This window comes from Meleagris gallopavo, chromosome 1, assembly GCF_905368555.1.
Source record: "Meleagris gallopavo chromosome 1, MGAL_WU_HG_1.1, whole genome shotgun sequence".
Lineage (NCBI taxonomy): Eukaryota > Metazoa > Chordata > Aves > Galliformes > Phasianidae > Meleagris > Meleagris gallopavo.
In genome coordinates, this window is record NC_139404.1 from 104,017,409 (window position 1) to 104,042,593 (window position 25,185).

At 41.4% G+C, this 25,185-nt stretch overlaps 1 protein-coding gene across 17 annotated transcripts in view; it reads left to right on the top strand.

Annotated features, from left to right (window-relative positions):
- The first annotated feature begins 5,666 nt into the window (after positions 1–5,666).
- The window catches only part of KCNE2 (potassium voltage-gated channel subfamily E regulatory subunit 2), an 89,006-nt gene continuing 69,487 nt past the window's right edge, over positions 5,667–25,185 (top strand). For 14 of the 17 annotated variants that reach the window (XM_085242486.1, XM_085242465.1, XM_085242492.1 and 11 more), the window contains exon 1: positions 5,687–6,023. The gene's annotated coding sequence lies outside the window, so the exon portion shown is untranslated. Of the gene's footprint in view, positions 6,024–25,185 lie in introns of all 17 variants that reach the window. The other 3 variants (XM_085242440.1, XM_085242455.1, XM_085242498.1) reach the window with 3 other exon arrangements.

Consider the following 25,185-nt stretch of genomic DNA (forward strand, 5'->3'; position numbering starts at 1 on the left):
TACTGTACCAAATTGGTGATTAAGCATTAATGGCAAAGCAATATTGCCACTTCTCATCCACACAGGACTTTTACAAAGAAAGATATGAGGAAAACCATACTTGTGCTGTGAAACAGGTACTGATGACAGACAGTTGACTTATCTTACTAATGGAAAGTTAATGTGTTGGTGATATCACTGCTGTAGATACCTATATAAGTAAAATGCCTGAAAACAGAAATACCCATAGTTTAATCAGAACAGCGGCAAATTCATGCTAGAAATAAGTTGCTCTTTTTGTACAGTGACACTAGTGCTTCAGTTTTACTATCATTTTACACTAACAGAAACAAGCAAGTGAAACAGCTGTGCATTTGTACTGCTTCACTGCTTACTTCAGTTCCCATACCACTCCTCTCTTGGAGACATTGGTGCAAGTATTTTCAAGGCCATAAAGGGAACAGGGCTGGAAATTGTTCTAAGCAATGTAACTGTTCTAGCAATGGTAATGAGAAGACGGTTGGACTAGATGATCTTGCAGGTCGTTTCCAACCTTGTGATTCTATGATTCTATGATTCTAAGCTTGTCCTCCTCTCAAAGAGGAGAGATGAGTGTGCTCATTTGATTCATCATGACATTGCAAGCACGTGGATGATGGGAGGAAGTCAGCAGCGTATGATAAGAAAGAGTAGCTGAAGGCTATGGCAAGAATTCTTTTTTAGGGTCCATTTTGTCTGCCAGTCATGGTAAAACAACAGCATAATCCCACCCTGATTCCATTGCTTGTCTTGAAATCAGAGGAAAATCTCTATGTTCTATCTCAACCTGGTAGGGCAATTTGGAGGGAATCACTGTGTTTCTGTGGTAACTAATGACAAGGCTCATACTTGTTTCAAAGGGGTGCCACTCCCAGTATGTGTGAAACCATGTGTGATTCACCAGTAGAAAACCAGCAGCTGATAGTGACAGTTTCCACCTCATCCCATGGAAGAGGCTTGCAGGTAAGAGATCACATCTTCTCATGGTGGATAGAGGAAGCCATTCTGGTATGAGACATTTAAAATAATCCAAGTAAGAATGCCTGAGAATTTACCATCTTCTGCTGAGCAGAGTGTAACAGGACTTTTGTACTCCATATTTCTCTGATAGTTCGAGGAATGACTTCTGACATATTAATTTGAAGATAAATGCAAATGCTCATGTAGTCTGGCTTTTACCCCTTTTTTTTCATTGGATTATTTTTTTAGGAACAGAGAAGGATATTGCTTACAAAACAAATACAAAACAAAGTTAAGCCCCTTAAACAAACAAACAAAAAATGTAATCTTCTGCAAACTAAGAGTTTTTCATAATACTTTTATGCTCACCAACAATAAACTGAGAAGATTTTAAAAGGTTAGGAAATCAACATTTTCTATGCTTACTTGAGATGAAGTCAATTGTTAAAATAGAAAGAAAAAAAAAAAAGAGTGCTTGGGTAATGAATGGTAAGTTATTCATGACTTTTTTGAAGAAGAAATAACAACGTGCCTTCTGTGAATATTAAGTAAAAGTAACCTTAGGGGAATGGGTTGGGCAGTGTGACTCATACTCAGGTTTTGAATTATTGATGTTCTGTGATTGTCAGCCTTTACAAGCTTGCACTCTATATATCTTAGTTCCTTTGAGGCAGGTGGAATAAGTTTCTGCAGATCCATATATGTTTCCCCAATAAGGTACTAGGACAGCATATGAAGGAATTTATACTTGTGCTGATTTTTGAACTACCTCTCTGCAAAGCACAGCCTCTCTTGCAACACAGCATGTAACCATGCTTTTCCCAGGGGCAATGCGGGTACGCTTTGTGTGCTCCAGCCCAGTACATTTCCATGAACTACTTCCCATGCGCCTATTTTGAAAACTCTGTGATTGCTTTAGAAGTGCAGTTTCATTAGCTGTTCCTGAGAGCCGAGTTTGATTAAGCTAACATTGGTGGTTAACAAGTCTCTGCTCTATCACTTTATTGGTACCTTCAATCTAAGAAACCAGAAAATGTGAAGACTGGGAGATAAAACACTCAAAAGTTATAAAGAGGAAGAATTAAATTGCTCATGTGTTGTCCATTCCAGCTGCTTGTGTGTATGCAGTGTGATACGGTTTTCAATTACACCTCGTGTGCTCTATTTTCTGTGTCATGATGTCCCCTTTTAGTGTGCTGGCTGTCTGGTGCTGATTGACTGGGTAGCAATTCCTTATTACTGGTTCATTCTCAGCATTCGATGTGTGGCCACAGGCCTTATTTACTGCAAACCATCTAAATCCTGCAGAGACTTCACTCTCATGGATTTTCTCAGCTCCACTTTGACTTAATTTATGCAACTAAACAGTATGTAACCACTAGAGATAAAATTCACCCTTTTTCAGTCAGTGGAAAAAGCTAATGTTCCCTCAGTGGGAAATAGCTCTCTAAAGGGAGATGGAGAGTAAGTTCAGTGGGCAATAGCCCTTGGATTATAAATCAAGTTTGTCCCTGTGTTCTATGGATTGCAGGAGTGGGCTGGCACTGCTGGGCTTTTGCCATTCTTAGGGGAATCAGTGGGTGGCACAGGTCCTGGAGGTCATTTTGGCCTTGTGGTTGGCTATCAGAGAGGCCCATACATTGCACGTCAAGTCCTTCAGCAGAGATACTTCAGTTGTTGCAAGGGTTTGTGCTGGACATCAGCATCAGGACATGCAGGTGGGATGGGGTGGAGGGGGAAAGCAAAGGACAGTTGTTATTCTACTATGCATGTGTGTGTCAATTTATACACAAATAGCTGATAGGTATGGTTTCATTTAATTGTAATTGTCTTAGTAGTGGGGTTATATTCAGGATTTAGCATGAGGTGATATAAGAAGTTACACACTTGTATAATTACAATTAGAGACAAATTAGGATAAGAATAAGAGTAATAATTTAGTCCAGATGAATAGCTAATACAGGCAGCACGTGTCAGCATAGCATTGGATATGCAAAGCAGAGCTTAGGTGATCAGGAAATATCAAAGGTGCAGAAAAAAACAATTGTCAAGAGGATGGGGCCGGGATCTTTTTGATTATGCTCAGTGACAAGACAAGGTACAGTGGGTACAAATTGGAACACAGGAATTCTCATCTGAACATGAGAAAGAACTTCTTTGAGAGTGACAGAGTACTGGAACAGGCTGCCCAGAGAGGTTGTGGAGTCTGCTTCACTGGAGGTATTCAAGACCTCCTGGATGGTTTCCTGTGTGACTTGCTGTAGGGAACCTGCTTTAGCAAGGGGTTGGAAATAGTGTTCTCCAGAGGTCCCTTCCAACCCCCTACGATTCTGTGATTCTATAATCATATTGAGAGTAAGATGTTTCTGTAGCCCACCTCCTCCCTCCAGAGATCTGGAGCCAGGAGACAGTACGGCCTGCTCCCTGCCTTGTTCCCCTCATCCTCTTGGTGACAAGCAGTGCAGATGCTCATCTGGGCCAACTGGAATGACTGGGAGACAATGCAGCAGGCAGAGAAGCTCTTCCCATCTCCTGTCCTCCTCAGCCAGGCTGTCAGCTGCATGGAAACATTGTGGGTATTTTGAGGAAGCAATTGTTCAGCATGCCACAAGAGATGACTGGATAGGAGCTGGTGGTCAGTACTCTCCAGCTATTAGCAAGGGTGGAGACAGCTCCTGATAGTCTGGACACTCAAGTGCACTGATAGTCTGCCTAAAATAGAGTGGCAGGGAGTTTTATGACAATCCTGTAGTCTCCTGGGAGACTCTCATGAAGCAAATGGTTCAATGCAAATAAAAACAGACAGGTCCGGAAGAAGCTTTTCAAGCATAAAATACCAGGCCCAGAAATATCAACTGAAAAATGTGCAAACTTTTTTTTTAATATGAAATCTGTACAAAATTAGCTTTGCCACTTGTAACCATTTCCTCAGCCCCCACACAGTAGTATTTGCTGCTATGTTTTGTTTAGATCGAAAGCTTTAATGGACTGCTATCTATCTGCTATGTGTGTCTATAAAGCTACATATACATCTTGGGATCTGTTTGAACAGTTATATTAAGTAAAGAGTGGGTAATTTGGACTGAAATGCTGCCAAATATATACTTCAGAGTCTTGTAAGGTGCTTAGTTAAGTATGCATTTGATTTGAGTATGCTCTTGTGTGTGAAATCAGATGACAAAGGTTCAGGTGGACTCCCAAAATGGAAGTCAGAGGTGTTGTGAAGCTGGTTCTATTCCTATTAAACCCCTGGTATGCTCTGACGAGCTTGTCTTTTCTAGACTTCTCTAGTGGAAGCCTGGAGTTTTCAATAAAAGTACAGATCAAAGTGTCTGCTTTTTGTTGAGGTCAGTGACAGTTGTTGATGTCAGCTAAAAAATGTCTGGAGGTGGGATTCATGGTACTGAACTTGAAAAGTGCGGGGGTATGTGTCTACCTTGGAGCTGCTCCACAGGCCTTTCTTGCCCTAATTTAGTTACCTGCTTGAGAGTGGGATGAATCATACCCTGCAAAGCACCCCACCTGGATGACTATAAAGGAAGCCTCGCTCAGTGATTGGAGACTACGTTGGGAGAAGCCTATTTGGGACAGATGAATCTGAGTTGGAGATTTTTATGCATAATTTGATTGATGTTGCAAAGGAAAGATTTGTTTTCTTTTATCTTTCATAGCATGATGAAGGTAATTGCCGCTCTGGGAAATACGGTATCTTGTATTTTCCTAGGATGCTTTTACTTTTCTGGGAAATCATAAGGAAAACTGCAACATAATTTATTTTTTTTTTCCAGACTTGTATTTGGGATTATCATAAAACCTGTCAGAAGACTTCTCTTTATGGGTTGGTACAGGCTAACTTTTACCCAGACGTCAACTAGCTTCTTAAGCATGCCTAGTCAAAAAACCATCCTGGAAAGCAGAGAAGACCTGAGGTCTGTCTGTACATGCTAGGATATTTAGATCAACTTGTCTAGTGTTCTTTCTTTCGTAAATACATTGACCCATTAAATTTTTGGGTTGTGCTCATGGAGGTGGAGTAGTGGAGATGTTCTAGAACCACGTGGTTATGGCACTGAGGGACATGGTCAGTGAGCATGGTGGAGATGGGCTGACAGTTGGACGAGGTCATCTCAGAGGTCTTCTTCAACCTTAATGAGATTCTTCAGTTCTGTGATTCTGTGTCTAAACAGACACAGTCTGAAGCAATTGTCTGAGAAGGACAGCAAAAATCTACCACTGCAAATGAGAAAGGTTTGGATCCAGCTTCTCTGAGGTATATACAAAAAATTACTCACAGTGAAATGCTGGGCAACTAGAAAGGCCCTTGATGTAGCCTGAGCAGCTATGTTACAGGAAATATTTTAGTGATGAGGGAGTAAGAGTAGTTAAGGATGAGAGAGCTGTGGAAATAGCAGAGAAGCAATCTTGGAGAAGCTGTCATGATTTGTAATAGCTGGGCATTACAGGGCAACCAGAGTCAGGGCAGTCCAAGGAGGTGCAAAGCCAGCATCTAGATCCCAGTCTCTCTCTCTCTGTTGGCATCTCACTGTTGTTGGAAAAAGCAAGTGGGGAGCTGAGCGTGAGGCACTCTGGGACTCTCCTGGCAACTTGTTCGTGACACAAAATCACTGTTGTGTGATCTAGCTAGCAGCACTGACTGTTCAGAGCCTGTGCACACAACCATTCCTTCAGCTGCTACGTGACCTGGCAGTGCAGAGCTTTCACGTGACTGAGGGATGAACTATGGCCTCAGAAGATGCAAAAAGAATATAGCATGTGATATTGAGCTGTTTATAGCAAGGTGTTACTAGTTGCCTTAAAGCAAAATCTTTGCTCCATTATAAGGTCCTTGCACAGTGAGATGGGGAAAAAAATAGATGAGGCCTAATCAGAAGTGAAAAAAAGGAGAGCTGAGATATTCTCTAATTGCTAAATGGAAGGTCTAGAGTCACAGGCAGTCACTGTACACGTGAGAAAAAGAAAGCCAGCTGTTACATGTGTCATCATGAGAAAAAGCAGAACTGACAGAAGAGGGAGACTTAGTAACTGTGAGTAAGAAAATATTCTGCTGTCATTTGTTTCTACTTTTTTTTTCTTTTTTCTTTTTTTTTTTTTCTTCTGGGAAACAGGACTTTGTGGGCATACTTTGTAAATAAGATCTCACCAAAGAATCTCTCTGATGTTGTCATTATTTTTTTATTCCTTCCATAAACAATCCTAATAGAAACTAGGTCTAATAATGTGGTAAAATGTGCCCTCAGGAAAAAAAAAAAAAAAAGTTGCTTGAAGAGAAAAATCTTGGAAACATGATTTGTTACAGAGCTTTTATTTAGATCCGGATGTAGAATAAGATATATCAATATTTGGCTCAAACTCTTGATGTGAGATTTAGAAAAGAAAAAAAAGAGGCCCCATCTGAACTGAGGACCTGAGAAAACTTACGTTCCAGGCATATCCACACGAGACTCTCCAAGATAAATTAGCAGTGGGCCAATTTGTAGATGTTCAGCTGGACTTAGCTCTACAGACTGAGATGTGAAAGGAGGAGAAGAACACTTCACACAGCTGTGGAATTTGCCAGGGAAACTGAACCTTCACTTGTAGCAGCCCACCAGGAGAAGAAGCAGACAAAAAGGTAGAATGCAATTGCTAGGAACCCTGTTAGCCAAGACTTGCTCCTGGTAGGCATCAAAGACAAAAAGCAATTGCAGCTTGTTCTATGAGATTTTTCATCTCGGGGAAACATTATTAAATTTAATTTAGAAAACAAGAAGATAATGCAGAAATTCAGGGAGGCTGTTCATCTAATTGCTGTTGTGGTGATTAAGAAAAACTATCTCGAGGATAGTTGCTCTCACTTTAAAACTGGCTGGGAGAGAGAATCAGCAGCCTGGTGATAGTCCCTTGGAACCAAGATGTTGAAGTTCAACACTTGTGTCTAAAGATCATGGAATCTTAGAATGGCTTGGGTTGGAAGAGGCTTTAAAATCACTGAACACCACAACTCCCTGTCATTAGCAGGGCTGCCCCCCACCAGCTCAGGCTGCCCAGGGCTCCATCCAACCTGGCCTTGAGTGCCTCCAGGCATGGGACACCACAGCTTCTCCAGGGACTGTATGCTTCTGCTTTGGGTCTGGGAGTAGCAAGAAGAGTTGGATGTTTGTCTATTGGATGGGCAGTAAGACTATGAAATGCAGGGTGGTGATAGACAGCAATCAGAACACAGTGTTTCCTAGAGCTTTTAGTAGTCCAAGAGAGCACTGTTCCTGTGCTGTGTCTTAGACTGCAAGTGACAACAAAGTCAGTGTGAAAGATGGAGAAGGATGTTTAAAGTTCCATGATACAGCTTTGGGCTGCAAAACTCTTTATTAATCTATTGTTCCCTGTGCTCTTTATAGGCACACAGTTGAAACACCTAAAATTTGGTGGGACAGGAGTAATCCTGAAGGCTCTGGTTTCTCCAGTGTATGCAGTTCATTTCTGCACTGTACAGTAATTGGAAATTGACCATGACATCGGCTGTATCTGTCAGACACCAGCACAGATACTGGCAATTAGCAAACTTTCTCATGCAGTAGCTGAACACACTGGTCGTCACCACAGTAGAGATTAGAGGAACCAATACTCCAGAGTAAGAAATCCACCACTGTATGATGTATGAAACAAGAGAATTCTTCCTTCTAACCTTGCCAGTTCTCAGCTCGCAGAAGATAAACTTGAGCTATTTTCTTACATTCTGAAGTACAGATGTTCTTGTAGGAAGTGGGAGGTCTAGACAAATGAAAGATTTTAGGCACTCCTATTTGGGGAACACCCGAGGGAAGGACTGTTTGAGTGATTTGTTTGTACAGTGCCTAAAATAAAGGGGCCCTGATCCATAGTGTTAAGGGAATAGAAATAACAACAGCAGTCTTTCCCTTTTCAGTGGGGCTCCTTACAGGATGGACATAGAACACATGGGCTGGCATCTGACCTATGGCAGACTTGTAACATTTTGTTGTTTTTTTTTAAGTTCTGTGTGGATAGACCTTTTTTGATATCTGAATATGACACACGCTCTATCAATGTGACAAGTGATGAGGAATTGTGAGAGTCAGCTCTGCCTTTGGGTATAGGCAGATATGTTTCCATTGAAGATGAAAGGTTGGACATATGTGACTAAGTGTGGAATTTGAGGTAACAAAATTACATCTTGTAAATTCTGCATACATAGTGACCACACTACAGGTTGTTGATTTTATAGCTAGTGGTTTTCTCCATGTGACAGACAAGACATACCTCTTTTCAAGGACTCTGACAGCCCTGTATGAATGTTTTGTCTTCAGAGATAGCCCAAATGTCATAGGGTATTTACTTAGATGTGAAGGCATTGAATTGAATATGAACTGAGCATTCTATTCCCAGCTCAGCTTGGCTCCCCTCTGGTGGATCTAAGGCACAGAGAAGGAGGAATTCAGCTGTTAGGGTCTTTTCTTTTTTCTTTTTTTTTCCCAAGTGTAACTGCATAGAAAAGTAAATGAGTGCTTTCAAACTGAGCATCCTCTCACTCCTCAGTAATGATGATGCTGTTATGTATGCTGTAGTCTTTTCCCCTTTCAGCCTGTTAGCAGTTCATGCTACAGTAGAAGCTGCTCCCTGCTGAATTCCATTTGAGAGGCAGCTGCTCTTCACATGATGGGTCACCAGGAGTAGAAGCTGTCAAAGTGAGCTGGACTTATCAGGGTTACAGATTGCTTTTGACATGTTGTTCTGATCATAGAATCATACAATCAAGGTTGGAAAAGACCTTTAAAGTCATCTGGTCCAACCATCACCCGTTACCACCATGCCCACTGACCATGTACCTCACTGCCACATCTCCATCATCTCCTCATGCAACAGATTTCCTGAGTAATGGCTTCATAAACACCTCACCTCAGGGTCTTACAGAGCCCAGTCTCTTCTCTGAAAGTAGGTAGTAGTAGTACTGCGGGCTAATGCTGAGATAAGCTGCTCAGCTAAGAAGTTGGGAAGATCAGTGCTGCCTTCAGCAAGGAAAAATGTTCTGATATTTGCTGTACTCTGATCCTTGCTGTTTTATCCTGCAGTTCACTGAGCACTAATTCCACAGAGGACATCTTTTGCCTTTTTTTCTGATTGCTCTGTCACTGAATTGTGACTTTAATATGGCAATCAAAACATGAGGCAGTAACAGAGACACTCTGGCAACCAAAACAAGTGAAAACCCCTGTAAGATTAATGCTCTTGTTCCTTCTCCCATGGTAAAATGTCAGTATTTTAGGAGAGAAAATGTTTTCAGCTGTGCACCGAAGGGTTTTTATTTAAGTGACCGCAATTTCAGCGTTTCCATTGTGTTCTCCTTCTCCTCCTCTCTTTCTTTATGAACAAACTAGTATCATTTATTTAAAATTCTCCCTGTTTTCATTGGAATGTAGTTAATTGACTTGGAAGGAATATAATCTGTTGAAGAAAAACATGCTTACCATGTAAACAGCTCTTTCTCAAAAGGTTTGCAAAAAAGCAGATTATGTACAAATTCTTAGAATGCTCCTCTGTGCCAAATGCTGTTGAATTTTCTTGTATTGGTCGAGTTCTAGCATCAAAACATGACATTTTTATGATTATTTGCCCTGTTTGTTAACTAATGTATAGCTATGATAATCTGATTGCTAATGATCTTAGTATGGCCATATAAGCTGTTCACAGCAATAGCTCAAACCACATGCAATTTGGCTGGTTTTGAGTTTAAGCAGGAAAGTAAAAATTACTGGGTTTCATGAAAAACTGTTTGGCCCATGAACCTTTCATCAAATCTGCAAGAATAACTTATTTGTTTTTGGTTCCCCCCCGCCTCTTCTCTCTGTACACACCCCTATATTATGGAAAAGCTTAAATGAATGTTGTGTTTTTGTTATGTAACTTCAGGCCAGTGGCTGAAAATCAGGCATATGATAGGTTTTCTGGTTACTGATTGACCAAAATCAGTGTCTTTGTGTATATATAGGCATAACAATGTATCTCACTGCTGTGGCCTGTTCTTTATGAAATGTTGATAAAAGCCTTGGTGCTATATGCTTAACAGCCAGACCAAGCTCAACAGGGCAGCCCAGGTGGAACACATCTGCCTCAATTTCAGTGTAAACGTTTGGATTCAAAATTCACCTCCCCTACTAAGTTACCACGGAGGCTGCTGAAGTCTGAGCTCATCTGCATCTCCGATAAGAGAGCAGTTAAGATGCTATTTTTGAGTGTAATACTTTCCTGAAGGGGCCTCTATCTCGTGCCCAGCCTCCCTGAAGTTCATGCTGGCACCAAGCTGGTGGTACCTAAGCCAGACTTACGAGGCATTTCTATGTGTTGGATCAGAGCTGTGTTGGCAGTAAGGAGACCTGCTCTACTTTTGGATGTGTGAGGGAAGTGCAGTCCTGTGATCTGTGGTGGCATGGGGCTGAGACTGCTGCTGGCTTGCACTCTCCTTGCATGGGTCTGACAGTACAGACATGCTCTGTAAGCCACCAGCTCAGATCTTCGGGCAATAGAGGAGAGGAGCCTGACTGCACGCTCTAGTATTATATTACTATATGTATATTGAACAGGAAGACCAGGCACAGACAGCTGGTGGAGGCATCTGGGGCAGCAGTGTATCTGGGAGGAAGAAAAGGGCAAAGTTGCCCCACTGTTCTCTTTGTCTTGGAAAGACTGGCAGGATGCTGCTGCTCTCAGGAAAGAGTTTTGTCTGCAACAATCATGCCGGCAAGAATCACTGACCATTTGTCTTCCTCAATAGCAGGACCAGCAAACCCTGGATTTCCAGTCTCTGTACCTGATTGTCCATCTAGCACTGCCCCTTTGTCTGCCCTTTACCTCCATGTGCTCCTTAGGTTTGGGGCAGCAAATTCCAATTTTGCTGACACAGCTGAGAAGGCTTTAGCTGGCTTTGTGAGGGAGAGGGCTTTTCTGAAAACTGCTGATGGCATCTAAGTCCTGGAGAGGGTCAAGATTGAGACATACTCATGTTTTTGGCACTTCCCGTGGCTGGCTCAGCAACCTGCACTTTGTGGCTCTTGCTTGAAGGCATGCTGCTCTCACGCCTCTTTGTGGGAACTGAGGCTCCCATATCTTGGATGCTGCAAAATCCCCATAGCAACCCAGCATCTCAAAATTAGGCATGGCCTTACAAAGTGTAGCAGTGCCCTGGAAAGACTCATTCTAAGTCAAAGAATAATGGACAAAAACAAGTCCGGGAAAGAAATTCGTGATGTTGGACTTACTAGGCTTTGACAGATGCACGATCATTCCAGTTCTTGCTCTCTTCAAAAAACGTTTGCTTTACCATACTTCGAACATTTCATTACTTTTAAGGAGCAACGTAGCCTCAGGGAAATGAATGGATGGCTCAGAAGGGGAAGTTTGTTCAAAGAGATGGCTGAGGGGGGAAATGTGAGCACTTGTGCTTCGTTTCTCACAGATCAGGGATGTATTTAGCTGAATTCTGCAGCTCCACAAAAGTATACAAACATGTTTTATTCACACGCAGAATTACTGAGGTTTTTTTTTTTTTTGTGCAGTTCGGGAGGGAGGCAGGCAGGGAGTGGCTGGACAGAGCAGGGCTTTTTGTTCTCATTCTGCCTTTGGCAAATGCTCTGACTCCAGCAGTGTTTGGAGAAGGACTGAGATTCTCTGCTGAAAGGTGTGGAGGAGTGCTGGGCACTGCAGCCTATTCTGCAGGCACAGCATCCATACATGTGCAGCGTGGGCCTAGCCATGCGACAGGCAGACTGTCAGTGCTTTCTGCCTAAAGTGAGGCTGTCTGAAAAGAAAAACAGTGACATTTTTAAACAAATCAATTTTAACCGGCTCAAGAAAAGGCAAATTAATTCTACATGTTCTCAGTCCATTGCCTACCATCCATCATTCAGGATAATGATAGATTTTCAGTTTATAATTCAGTCAGTATTTGTTGACAGTTCTCTCTAATTAGTTTGAAATACTTCCTGGATTTTTGATTCTTTGCAGTTGCTCAGCACAGGGGAAAGGAGGGCAGTGAGGGAGTTTCCAGATACCTGATGTTATTTGAAAGCTTAGGAGAGATAGAAAGCTATTGCGGATACATCTGGTAGCCATACAAACTTCTACTTTAGAAGTGGTTTCTTCCACCACTTACCAGCCATGGATGCAAGCCACCCCTAACTTCCTGTGCTGGAGTTTTCATGTTGTTCCAGTGTTTAGATCCCTAAAACTGCAGTGGGGTTGCTGATTTGCAAGTGTGGCATAGGGCATGTAAAGCATCCTTTAGCAGGTCCCCTTAAAGGTAGAGAGGAGTTCTTCTTGTCCACTGACAAACCTTTCAACAGTGTCTGCAAAGCAAAGTTTGAGAGCTGCTACCTGTACCACACCCACTCCAAAAGCTGTCAGAGTGCAGTGTGTCACAGAACACCATCATGTCTGGACAACTGGGCCATCAGTGTTCTCAATTTCTGCAGTTGCAGGAGTTCAGTATGGTAAAAAGCACAACAGGTTGTCCACAGAGGTGGTGGATGCCCCATCCCTGGAGGCACTCAAGGGATGTCAGGCTGGACAGGGCTCTGAGCATCTGGGTTGAACCAGATGACCTTAAAGGTGCCTTTGAAATTCAATTGATTCTATGAAAAATACCCAGACTGTACTCAGAAGGGGACAGCCTTTGCTGGGACAGAGGAATAGAGGACAAACATTTTGCTTTCTGGGGAGAAGATTCCTTACTGACTTCAAGTCGAGGGATAGAGAGTAGATGTGCTAGGTACACCAACAAGGCATCTCTGAGATGGATTGTGCTTGTCAAATGAGTCCTAACATAAGCAGGTCACTTTGAGAATGGACTGAGTGGACAGAGGAGAGCATCTAAGAGAGGGGCATAAGGATAAATGGCAGTGAAGGAATTAGGGATTTAGGGTATAAGGCTGAGTGTTTTATCAAAGAGCAGTGGGAAATAGGACCGGGGAAAAGGACGGAGATAGTTGAGCCAGTGAGGTTGTTATGAGGACTGTAAGGTTGCTGTGGAGGAAGAGCCCGAAAGAGCTCCTGGGACCTCAGTTTGAGTTCAGCAATCATAGAATCATAGAATTGTTCAGGATGGAAAAGGCCTTAAAGATCATCAAGTCCAACCGCAACCTAACCATACTACCCTAACTCTAACAACCCTCTGATAAATCACGTCCCTGGTCACCACATCCAAATGGTTTTTAAATAGATCCAGGGATGGTGACTCAACCACCTCCAAATATGCCTAAGATTATTTATTCGGAGTAATACAGGTTGGCTCTGGAGTTGTAGGCCAGGTCCGAGACTCCTGAATGCTGGCTGCTGTCTTTTACTTCCAGAGCTAACAAATCACCAGGGAAGCCTTTTCTCCTGCACACTGCTTCTCTCCCCTTCAAAATTCAGCTTATGTGTGAATCATTTTGAATGTAACTAATGTTTTATTATTAGGTATTTTGGAAACAGAAACTGAAAAAAAAAAAACCAAAAACCAGCAAAATCTTGACTTGGCTTTTCTCTTAATGAGCAACTGAGAACACGAATAACATTTGCTGTTGATGTACAGCAGCGTGCTGGGAGTCTGTATTGTCTGACTAAATAAGTAATTTATTGTTAGATTCATGCATGCTGGAGGAAGAGGAGGTCAGGCGGGAGGAAGAAGGACACTCTGGCCAGGCTACTGCCAGCAAGACCTGAAGTTCTCAGGAGAGGAAGTATGTTAGCATGAATGCAGCTCCATCCTTGGACTTCTAAATCCTGGCTTTTGTAACAGGATCCTCTTGATGAGTGATAAAGCACTTACTTACATTTTTTATTTGGAGTGTGAATGAACCTTCACAGCTGTGGCTTCCAGCTCACTGTGTGCTCTCCAGCTTCCTAGCTTCTCCAGCTGGTCCCCTCCCAGGGAGTCACCTGTGTGATGCTGCATGGAGAGGTGGGACCACCACCCCTAGTGGGAAAGCAGTGAGCAGGCCAGACAGTGAAGAGTTCCTGATTTGTCCTTGTCCAGCAGTAAGTCTTTCTTGGAGTGGCTTCTACCAGTCACTCCTTGGTAAGAGCTATCCTATGAAAAAGAAGGTGGGTCTAGCCAATTTTATTCTGAATAAAGGACACAAAGTTCTCTAAGTGTGGGCAAGAGAAAGTGTCAACCCTACAGCTTACAGTGCAAGGATGAAGTTGGGAATAATGCTCTCTAAGAACATTCCAGGTGGATACTAATGGACAGCTAATGGAGATAGCCTGCTGCCACAAGCCTTGACAGGCATCAGGAAGTGATGAAACAAACTGGTAAAAGAAAAACTTTCTGGGGCCATAACTAATAACAACAAAACAATACTCAGGTGTAGCTTGCTAAAGGCTGAAAGAGCACATCAAGGAGTTATAATATATACTTCTCTTGCTTTTGTAGTTCTTCCTGGATTTATCCTGTTGGATGTTCCCAGTGCAGGGCATTAATATAGATGGATTTGTGCTCTGAGCTGGTGTGGGCTGTTCTTTGATTCTTTCATGCTCTCAAATTTCTACTGCACTTTTAAGTATAGTACCGCATCAAATCTTTATTAATCACATCAAATCTTTATTAATCATTAAAACAGAGTAGAAAAGCCTATGAAAGAATCTAGTTATTATTATCACAGTGGCAGAGCTCTGAGACATCAGTGTCAGTCAGTTTCTGCTTTTCTAGCTTCTATGTGAGCATATATGATGGATGTGGCTTGCACCAAAAAAAAAAAAAAAAAAAAAAAAAAAGAAAGAGAGAGAAAAAAACTCAACTAGATATAGTTTCTAGTGTGTGATGGAAATTTCATGTGGTTCAAACCTTATGGATCTGGAAGTGGCTTGCCTTAGCTGCTCTGATGTTCAATTGGGTGAGAAGGATTGAGCATCTCGCAGAGTTACATGGATTCTCTGAGGACCCCAGGTTCATTGTGCTCTGATGCTTGCTTGGAAATAGACTCTCTTATACCTCCAGTGAAAACTCCTGTGGCTGCATGGTCCTTTGGGAAAGCTTGCAGCCAGGAACTGTGTGGGGCTGCTGCAAGCTACCTCAGCAGTGGTGAGCAGCTACTGGAGAATGTGCCTGGGCACTGGGGGGCTGCAGTGATCACAGAATCACAGAATGGCCAGGGTTGGAAGGGACCTCAAGGATCATGAAGCTCCAACCCCCCTGCCACATGCAGGGCCACCAACTTCCCCATTTAATACTAGACCAGGTTGCCCATGGCCCCATCCAACCTGGCCTTGAACACCTCTAGGGACGGGGCATCCACAACCTCTCTGGGCAGCCTGTTCCAGCACCTTACCACTTTCTCTGTAAAGAACTTCCCCCTGATATCCAACCCAAATCTTCCCTCCCTCAACTTAAAACCATTTCCCCTTGTCCTGCCATTATCTACCCTTTCGAAGAGTTGATTCCCCTCCTGTTTGTAGGCTCCCTTTAGGTACTGAAAAGCTGCAATGAGGTCACCCCGCAGCCTTCTTTTCTCTAGGCTGAACAAACTCAGCTCCCTCAGCCTGTCTTCATAGGGGAGGTGCTCCAGTCCCCTGATCATCTTCGTGGCCCTCCTCTGGACCCTCTCCAACAGCTCCCTGTCTTTCTTGTACAAGGGGTTCCACACTTGGATGCAGTGTTCCACATGGGGCCTCACAAGAGCAGAGTAGAGGGGGACAATCACCTCCCTGTCCCTGCTGGCCACCCCTCTTCTGATGGAGCCCAGCATACCATTTGCTTTCCGATGCCAGTATAGAGTTCCACGGGGATTAATTTAGTCAGCAGAGCAGGCAGCCACCTGGGTGGGTGAAGCCGGATGGGTGGATAAGCAGCAAAATAGCTATTTTCTGCTGTTTATGCCTGTGCCAGAGCCTCGGGGAGGTGAAGTAGGAGCTGAGTTATGTGGAGCAGGAGGGTCCTGCTGGAGAGCAGGAGGTGGAGAAATGGGGAGAATGTGAAGGCACTCCTCTGGCAACGATAGATCTCATCCCTTTGGCAGCAGCAGGAAGAATTCATTGGAAATATGGTGCTCTCCTGTCCTTGCCAGGATTGCTAAGCCCTTATGCCCACAGCCTGAGTGCTTGTCCACCCTTTCATACAGAGGTTCTTCATGCTCTCTTGAACGTGTCCTCATTCCAGCAGGTGCAGCATACATTCACTTTTGCCTAATGTGGTGGAAGGTCTTGAGTATTTAATGACCAGAAGGGCATTTCTACAGAGCAAAGAACTTGTTCTACCTGAGAACAATTTGTGAGATCTGCTGGCAGAAGCTTCCAGATTTGGGTTATCAGATCCTGCTGTGGACTTCAACACCCATCCCGTGTCCCTTCATGGGAGGATGGCTGGCTGGCTGGCTGGCCAGCCTTGAAGCTTATGGGGCTTGACAGGATCCCAGCAACATAAATCTCACAGCTCCATAAAATTCTGGAAGCCTGTGCTGGCACAGTGAGATGCAGGTACCCCTGTGATGAACTCCCTCTTCTGTTGTCCTTAGAGGTGTTCAAGAACTGTGTGGATGTGGCACTGAGAGTGGCCTGTGGTCATGGTAGTGATGTGCCAACGGATGGACTAGATAATCTTAGTGATCTTTTCCAACGTTAATGATACTAAGGCTGGCATCTACTAATTGGAGAAAAGCAGCAGTGATGCAAGTGAGAAAAAGCACCTTCCCTGTACCTTTTGGAGATGCTGTGCACCGATTGTGCCAGGCTTATGGGCAAGCATCTCAAGTGGAGTGTGTGCTTAAGGATTTTGCTGAACCTCTGCTTGCTCTTCCACAGAAGTATAAAAAAATTCATATGTTTAAGTGCTTTTCTGAACCTGAGCACTAGATGGTCAAACATACTGGTCAGGAAACGTCATTTTTTTTCTTGCAAGGGATGTGCTTTTTCCCTCACACTGAAGATTTAAAGCTCCATAATTTCTTGATTAGGAATAATGCAATAGGGCAGGCTGGGCTCTTGAAGCATATATGTGATTCCCCTGGAAGAGAATGGAAAGTATATACAAGTTTAGTAGTTGGCCTTGCCTCTGAAATCAGCTTTTTCATACCAAGATGAGCATTGCTGAATTTCTTGCTGAATGGTTTGCAAAGTACAAGCAGGCTTGGCTTCACTCAAAAAAAGACTGTCCCCCAGTTATGATTTATAATAATCTAGATTTATTTCATTTCATCTTTACATTCATGTCAAATCAGAGGAGGGTGGTAGTAAAAAACAAACATTTTTCTGAAACAATAACAAGGACATCGTTATGATAATTGCAACATAATTTACTCCATCAATCACATAGTTGTGTGGGTTTTCTTTTTTTCTAAAAAAGAGAGGAGAATAAATGGTTAGAAAACCATGCAAAAACAAAACAAAACAAACAAACAAACAAACAAAAAAAACCTCATGATTTTTTAGCCAAATGTTTGTCTGTTGTTAATTATAAGAATCTGAATTTGCTGGCTGACTTATGGCTGTCTTTCCACAGAGAATAGCAAACCATATGCCCCTTAACTAGTACTAACCTGCCAAAGTTATGTTTTTTGCTGAAAGCAATCTGGAGTGGCTAGTGCACTCGCTGCATCTGTTTTGCAGATTAAGAGAGAGGAACACAAAGAAAACTATTGTACTTCTGCTTTTTTTTTCGTTGGCATGTCATGTAACAGCCGGGACGAATATTACAATGGTTAAAAACTAAGATGAAAGTGATGCAAACCTGGGAAGATTGTTTTTGTTAAGTTTACTAACTAATGCCAACACAAAAATCAGGAAGGTATGGGACTCTTACGTTCCTTTTAGTATATTCACCAGTTGAATTTTGTACCTTGATGGAATTCCTGCAATATGCTGTAAATATGCACAATTTGATGTACATTAAGTGCCAGCCCTTGAATTTGTGGTCCCTAACAAAGGCCAAGAGCATAGTTTTTTAAGTTTTGTTGCTTTATTAGCTCCTTCACTGTCTCGTATTAAGCTATGGGATTGACTTTTAATCTGTAACAAAATTCTTGCAAGAAATTTTACTGTCTCACTAAGAAATATTTCTTAGTCTGTAAAATTTGACCAAGGGGGAAATTGCAACATCACTTAAAAAAATAAAATCTGTTAACTTCATTTTGTAAAACTGCTGCTAAGCATCATCAATTCATGACAACTGAAAGAGAATAGTCCTGGAAGCTAAGAATGCAACTTTATTCATGTGAATGATTGTCCCTCGTGTATCAACAGGACAGTGGAGTTCTGATTAGTTGAACAGCGAGATCTGCTGAGTTTGGGTCCCCACTCTTACACTGGAGCAGTCTTATATATGGAGCTCTATGAAAACCAACTGTCACTTCATGTAAATGAGCTCTTCATAGATATGAGGAGTTGTACTTTTGGTGCAGACATACCCCGTATGAAGGTGCCTTCCACTTCTTCTAACTCAAATTTCATCACTCGGTAACTTTTGCTAAAAACTGAGTTCCGCTCTTGTTTTGTAAGCAGTCAGTAATGGCTTGCTTCTAAGATTTTTTCATCTTGGTCACTTCTATCCTCTTATTCTTTTGTGTACTTTAAGCATTCAGATATGCTGATCCTTACAGCTCAGCTTGTGGTAATGTGCATGGTTGTATGGTTTTCTCATGCTTATGTTAGTGAAAGGAGATAGAAAGCTAGATTTTGCTTGATAGGATTCAAACAAAGGCTGGTTCTTTGGCTATAGGCATTTTCTTCATTTTAGTGTCATCTCTCCAAGATTTTTGTAGACCTTCTTGTATTGATACTTAAGTGCTGCATGAATTTATATAATTGAGCACAAGGCAACCGAATGAAGAGTTTTTTCCACTTCTTAATCTCCACTGAGACAGAAAAGGATCTGAGATGTGCTTTTGAAAAGCTCTTTTAATTTTATTGAAGAGCTGCTTTCCTGTTACATGCCTCTGGATGGCAGATCCACTCATTTCTTTATAATCACCTCAACTATTAAGAAGTCACAGAAACATTGAATCATAGAATCCTTAAGGAAAGACCAATGAGATCATCTAGTCCAACCATCACCATGTGCCTGTGACTGCTGTAGACCATGTCACTCAGTGCAACATCTGCCCTTTTCTTAAACACCTCCATTGGACGGTGACTCCACCACCACCATGGGCAGCCTATTTCAATGCCTCACCATATTTTCTGAGAAGACATTTTTCCTGATATCCAACCTGAACCTCCCCCTGTACAACTTGAGACCATACCTCTCATCCTATCACTGTTACTTGGAAAAAGAGGCTGACTTGCTACAGCCTCCTCAAGGAACAACGTTTTCTCTTGGACTGAGTAGGGTGACAAGAAATTCTTTCTCTGCCTCTGTAAAAGTTGGCCTGCATGTCTCAGCCTCAAACCTTCAGTCTTTCTGACCTAAGAAAAGTGATATCTGTCCTCTTCAGGTGTGCTGAATCAAGCTCCCAGCCTGCCTCTGTGGTCTGCCATGGCCTCCCACCTCTGGTCTCTTTCATAGAATTTCCACTGTCCTGCAAATACTGTGTTTTATTTTTGAGAAGTATATTGCAGGGAAAGGGTTAGTTCTGCTGTTGGTATCATTAGCTGGTGAGCATCTTCTCAAGGACCAACATCTCCATATATAAACACAGATATCCCACCAAACTTAACAGGAAGCCCTCTTCTCCGAGTTTGTTTATATCTAAAAGCAGTGATAGAAACTCCACATGGAAATGGGAACAACCCATCAAAGAAGCTCAAGGCTGCACTGAGGCACTATCAAGCAATGTTAAGGCTGGATGACCTTTGAATATGTTGGTTGTTCTTAGCAGCCTGACTAAATCAGATGCACAACACTGTCCTGTGCTCAGAACTTCACAAGCTGTTATGTCAGTTTACCTGTTAAGAGCTCATCATATTCACAGACTCCCAGTGGGGAAGTGTCCTTAAACACCACTTGAGAAGATTCCCCTCATTATGATAAGCATGCCAGGTGCCTGAACTCTCTTGTGTCTTAATCAAGAACTTCTTAGCTCTGAGGGTGTTGGAATTAGGCTTGATTTTTTATTTTTGTTTTTAAACAGGATTTAATCCACTGACATATGATACTCTGTGCAGGGGGCTTCAGCAAGCCCAAGAAAGGAGAAGAGAGGGACTGTAAGTAATAGGGAGGTGGCCTGATGTGCCATCCCAGCATTTACTCAAATCCTGTGGTCTGAAGGGAATCATTTTATCTCCTTGCTCTAAGAGAAAGACTGAAATACTCTGATAACGTTGTTGGTGGAGCACAGTAATGTACTTTTTAGAGTCAAACGTACACATGTGAACTAGGGAATGATTCTCTATTAAATAATAAAAAAAGAGTTATGGAGGGACACAAAGTAGTTATTTGTCATACTAGACACAGGAAGAATTGTTTTCTCTGAGGCATTGTTTTGTGTGTGTGGTTTCTCTGGTGTCTAATAATACCTTGAAGTAATTTGCATTATGAGTCCTTCACAAGTCTGCCTGTATGCATGAGATACTGGGTGAATTTATTATGTCTGAAACTTCTGTCAAGTTTTGTGAATTGGTCAACAGCTTCAAAGGGCATCAGTGAGAATAGGTAGTTTGTGTGAGTATGTAAACTTGATTTTCCTAAGAAAATCAAGATAAAATCCTCACGGAAAAACAATAAATCATTACCTTCAGCAGAGCAATTGCAGCTAAGATGATTTAGCAGTTTAGATAAACATGGTGTTTTATGGTAGATGCACTAACCACACTTCTCTACAAGGCTTTTCTCTTGTCCTGAGCTCCTAGCATAATCTTTCCTAGCTGATAGATGTAGTCATCTGAAGAAAATATAATGACAGTTTATAAAGCAAGGTGACATTTACAGCAAGTTTCATAAATTTAAGGTACCTCTTGGATTTTTCCAAAAGGAAAAGAGAAAAAGAGTAGTCTAAAAAATTTGTAAAATCACAAACTTGATGTTTGCCTTGTCTTTGCAAAATGTCTCAATTGTTTTGAGTATAAGCCAGATGGTCTCAACCTCTGCTTGAAAATAGCTTACAGTAACATTTCATCCACAAAATAAATCATTAGAAAGATGTATTTTAAAAGATTTTTTGAAGGTGGGGGATGATCAGGTTTAAAAATATGTTTTTTGTTTTTTTTTTTTTTAACTGAATCAACTGGTTCAATTTATTCCAGTTAATACTCATAATGGGTAGCAAATAAATACTTTATGTTTGTGTAGATTATGAGTAGCTCTCCTAAACCATAGTTCAGTAGGATATGTACACATGTATGTCTGCCTCTAAGCACGTGCCAATTTCTAGTGAAATCATTTATATGCAGAAAAGTCAGCTCATGGTGTTGATTTTTTTTATTTATCTATTCTTCTAGTGGATCTTTGTAATTACCAAAAAGCTCACACAGAACTGTGATAATCTTGGTAGCAGCCATGTTATAAGAGCTAACCAATAAATAGCCAAAGTGAGCAATACATAATTTAGGTCAACTTGATCTTTGTCTTCTTCATTTTCTTACTGTGGTAGTGTGTGATTTTACAAATGCTTAGGAGAGAAGAATTAGGATCTATCTTCCAAGTTTGACTTATGTCCTAGAACGACTGTTTTCAGTTTGAGATATTTACTGCTCGCATCTTGCATTTCACCTTATTATTTTAAATGGAAATTGTGTCCATCCAGATTGTAGGATTGTAGCAATTAACACTCATATAAGCAAAGAATGTTATTAGAGAAATTTTTTACTTTATTTTTTTGTTTAGGGGTTCAATTTTTGCCTGTCACACTATACGTTTTGCAACTTTTGTGACACTCTCTGAATTCTCTAGAATAGAGAACATCTTTCTCTCCTGAATGACAGAACCAGCTGTGAGTGAATGCTGTATGGGTGTAGGTCTGTGTGATGGATGGGTCTCAGTCTTACTCTTGAGCAGTTTACTTTAGTCAGCATAATTTGTGTTGCTGCTGAGCCGGTAGTGTTTTGGATGCTACATTTCCATACTGACAAGGACACTGTTTAGAGATTGAAACTTAATTCAGTTTTTACACCAGTAATGCTTTTCACTTCATACAGCAGTACTGGTTTGATGACCTTGCTGAGGCCCACCTGGCCAACTGCCCCACACCTGGCACAAATCTTAAAAGAGGAGAAAGATTTTGGTGTGTACTCAGGTGGAAAAAAGCACATATGGAATCATAGAAGGATCATTACATTTTACACAAAATAATGAACTTAAATCTAACCTGTCACTTGGAAGTACAGATGTAACAGGGTGTTGAACTAATGGTGAACTAATGTGCAGTGCAAACGAAAGCTCGTAATGCTGGGCATGATAAAACCCAGAAAGGCAGTAAGCAGAAGGACTGATTACACTTTGAGAGACATGGATCCTGTAGACACCTCGTTGCCTTGCATTACACTATTGTGCAGAACCAGGTGCTTGAAGACAAACACTGTGCTGCATGGGGACAAGTTTTAAGGTCAGAGCTTGATGGCATGTTTTGCGCAGATCTTAAGGGTGTACTATTTATTTTTTTACTTAATTCTCACAAGTTATATCATATTTGACAAAGAAAAAGGATTAGCTCTACTCGAAGCCAAAGGACTGTCAAAAATCTCAATCATAGTTTGTTGTAGTTTTGTAAATTCAAATGCATCTGCGTATCCCTAGTAATAAGATCCTAAAAGCTCATTGAGAGCAAAGGGGATATTCCTGGAGGAGCAAGACAGGGAAAGTTGGATGTGTTTATTGAGAATTTGAAGAGTTAACAATAGTTAAGAACTACACCATGCTTGTGTGCATTGATTTGTATATTTATGCGAGTTTTTAAATACAGAATCATCATAGAATCATTTGAGTTGGAAGGGACCATTAAAAGTCATCTGGTCCTACTTCCCTGCAATGAACAGGGACACCTACAGCTAGATCAGGCTGCTCAGAGCCCTGAGCCATCCTGACTGTGAATTTTTAAATGTATAGGGTAAGCAATCTTCCAGCATGCCAAAAAAATAGACGAGAATAAAGATATCCTTCTGTAATATGAATGGGAAAAGTATAATGATGTGAGGAATATTGCTTTACAAATAATGAAGACAAAAACTAATGGAGTTAAAACAAAACAAACAAACAAAAAAACCCCAACAAACAGGTTACTGTGCATGTAATTATGTTTCTGCAGCTGCAGTTTGAGAATCACAGGAGATGGATCTTTTCCTGCTGAAGAGGGCAAAGGGCCTCAGTAGCATAACCCTGAGTACAGGGCGGAGATAGTCTCATTGCAATGTGAGTTGTCTACTGCACACTCATTTTGTTATTTTCTTTAGTGCAAAAGTATAGCTATATCATATTTACTGTGCCTCTCTTGAGAAATAGAAGTGGACTGTCACACGGCAGGGAGAAAATCTGTATGAACCGTATCTGAAAGAAGTTCACTAAAGGATGTGCCGCTGTGTGATTAACACCAGAAGAAGTATGGTGTTTTTTAGCTTTAGGCTGTGGTTTCTCAGCAAGTCTTCCTACTAGTTCAGAGTAAAAAAAAGAACAAAAACACAGGTTCATGCAGTACAATTACAAAGAAAGAAGATAAAAACATTGGCCTCGTAATTTTTGGCTTGTTTCCCTTCCCTTTTCTGACTTCCCAATTCTCAGATGAATTTCTGGTCACTGTCCAGCAATTCATTCTTTCTTCGCATCTGTTTATTGTTCATCTGCACTCCTGGTCATTCTGCATTCACTTGTCTTTCCTTATAGTCTTACATTCCTTTCCTTTTTTGGTTTTGCTCATTTTTTTTTTCCTTCTTGCTTCCTAATTTTGCTTATGTTTAATTACCTTACTGTCTCTGTATTCCTCCTTCGCTTTTTTCTAATCTTGGTTCTGGTCTCTCCCTCTGATTTCCTTATGTGTTAAATGTGAAAGCAGAGTCTCAGTTGGTATAAGTTGTCAAATCTGCCCTTCCTCTGACAGAAATCTTCGTGCTCCCTGCCTGAGAAGTCAGCTATTCACATTTCTTAGGAACTTCTATGATATTCTTATTGATGTGTTCAAGCACCTCATGGGAAAATGTAACATTTGTTGGATTCAGTGGAAATCCAACACTTCATATTCACAAGGAATACCTCATACTTCATGAGATTATGAATCACTGTTTAGCAATGAATGATGTTGGAGGTTGCAATTATTTTGAATAATCTCAGCAGTTGTAGTGCTGTTTACTTGACTCCAATCACTTTCAAAATCCAAGGAACCAGGCTGAAGGCCAAAGGGAGTGGCTAAGAAGAAAATCATATTACTATAGGGTATGTGAGTGGGTGTGAAAAATGCCACACTGTTTGGTAGAGACCTCACTGTGATGTGAGAAGTGATAACTCTCTGTAACTCAGTATGTGGCCAGCATGCACTAATTCTACCCTGTGTTTCGCAGAAAGAAAATCAAGCAGTGGATCACAGAGAGCCATTTGCAATGGTTTCTTGCTCTTTGAGGGAGTAGCAGCATAAAGTCTGTTAAATTTATGGCAACATTTTGCTTCCACAGTTTGCTTTGCCGATTTCCATAGCTGTCTAAAAGACAAAAAATTGCGCATTACTTCAGGTAGTGTTTGTCTCACTTCTGCATCATCATTTGAATGTTAGCTATCTAGCCTAAGCGAGTTGATTAGAAACTCTCTGGGGGTCAATAGAGAGAGATAACTCTGTCCTTGGATGTGTTCGGCTGCCTTTTGGACTGCTTTCTTTCTGTACAAATTACACAGGAATGTAGCTTAGCCTACATCAGTTTTACGTCTTGTAAATTACTCAAATGATGTAAGATGAATCTCACTTTTCCCAAGTTGTCTCCAGTGCAATTTCCTGCTCACTCATACAGTTTTGTCTGTAAGTGAACATTCCTAGGGCACATAAAGTGATGCCTATGCACAGACTGAACCAATTGCACAAATGTTGTCACTGAGGTTATAGTTTTTATAGTATCATAAGGGTAAGATTGCTTTTATCTTTTTTTTTTTTTTCCTGTTGATCAACTGCTCCTCAGTTCTAAAATAAATGACATCTGAAGAACAAACAAAGCTGTGATAGAAAGTAGTTTGGTGTTATGTTAACCTTTAATTGGGCTTACAGTCCTTTCAGTTTTATATTACTTTCCAGTTGCATAGTATTTCTCAAAAAATATATATAGTTAGCAAAGTCATTGCTGATATCAGCTGGATTTGGGGCCCATTGTTCTTTTCCAGGC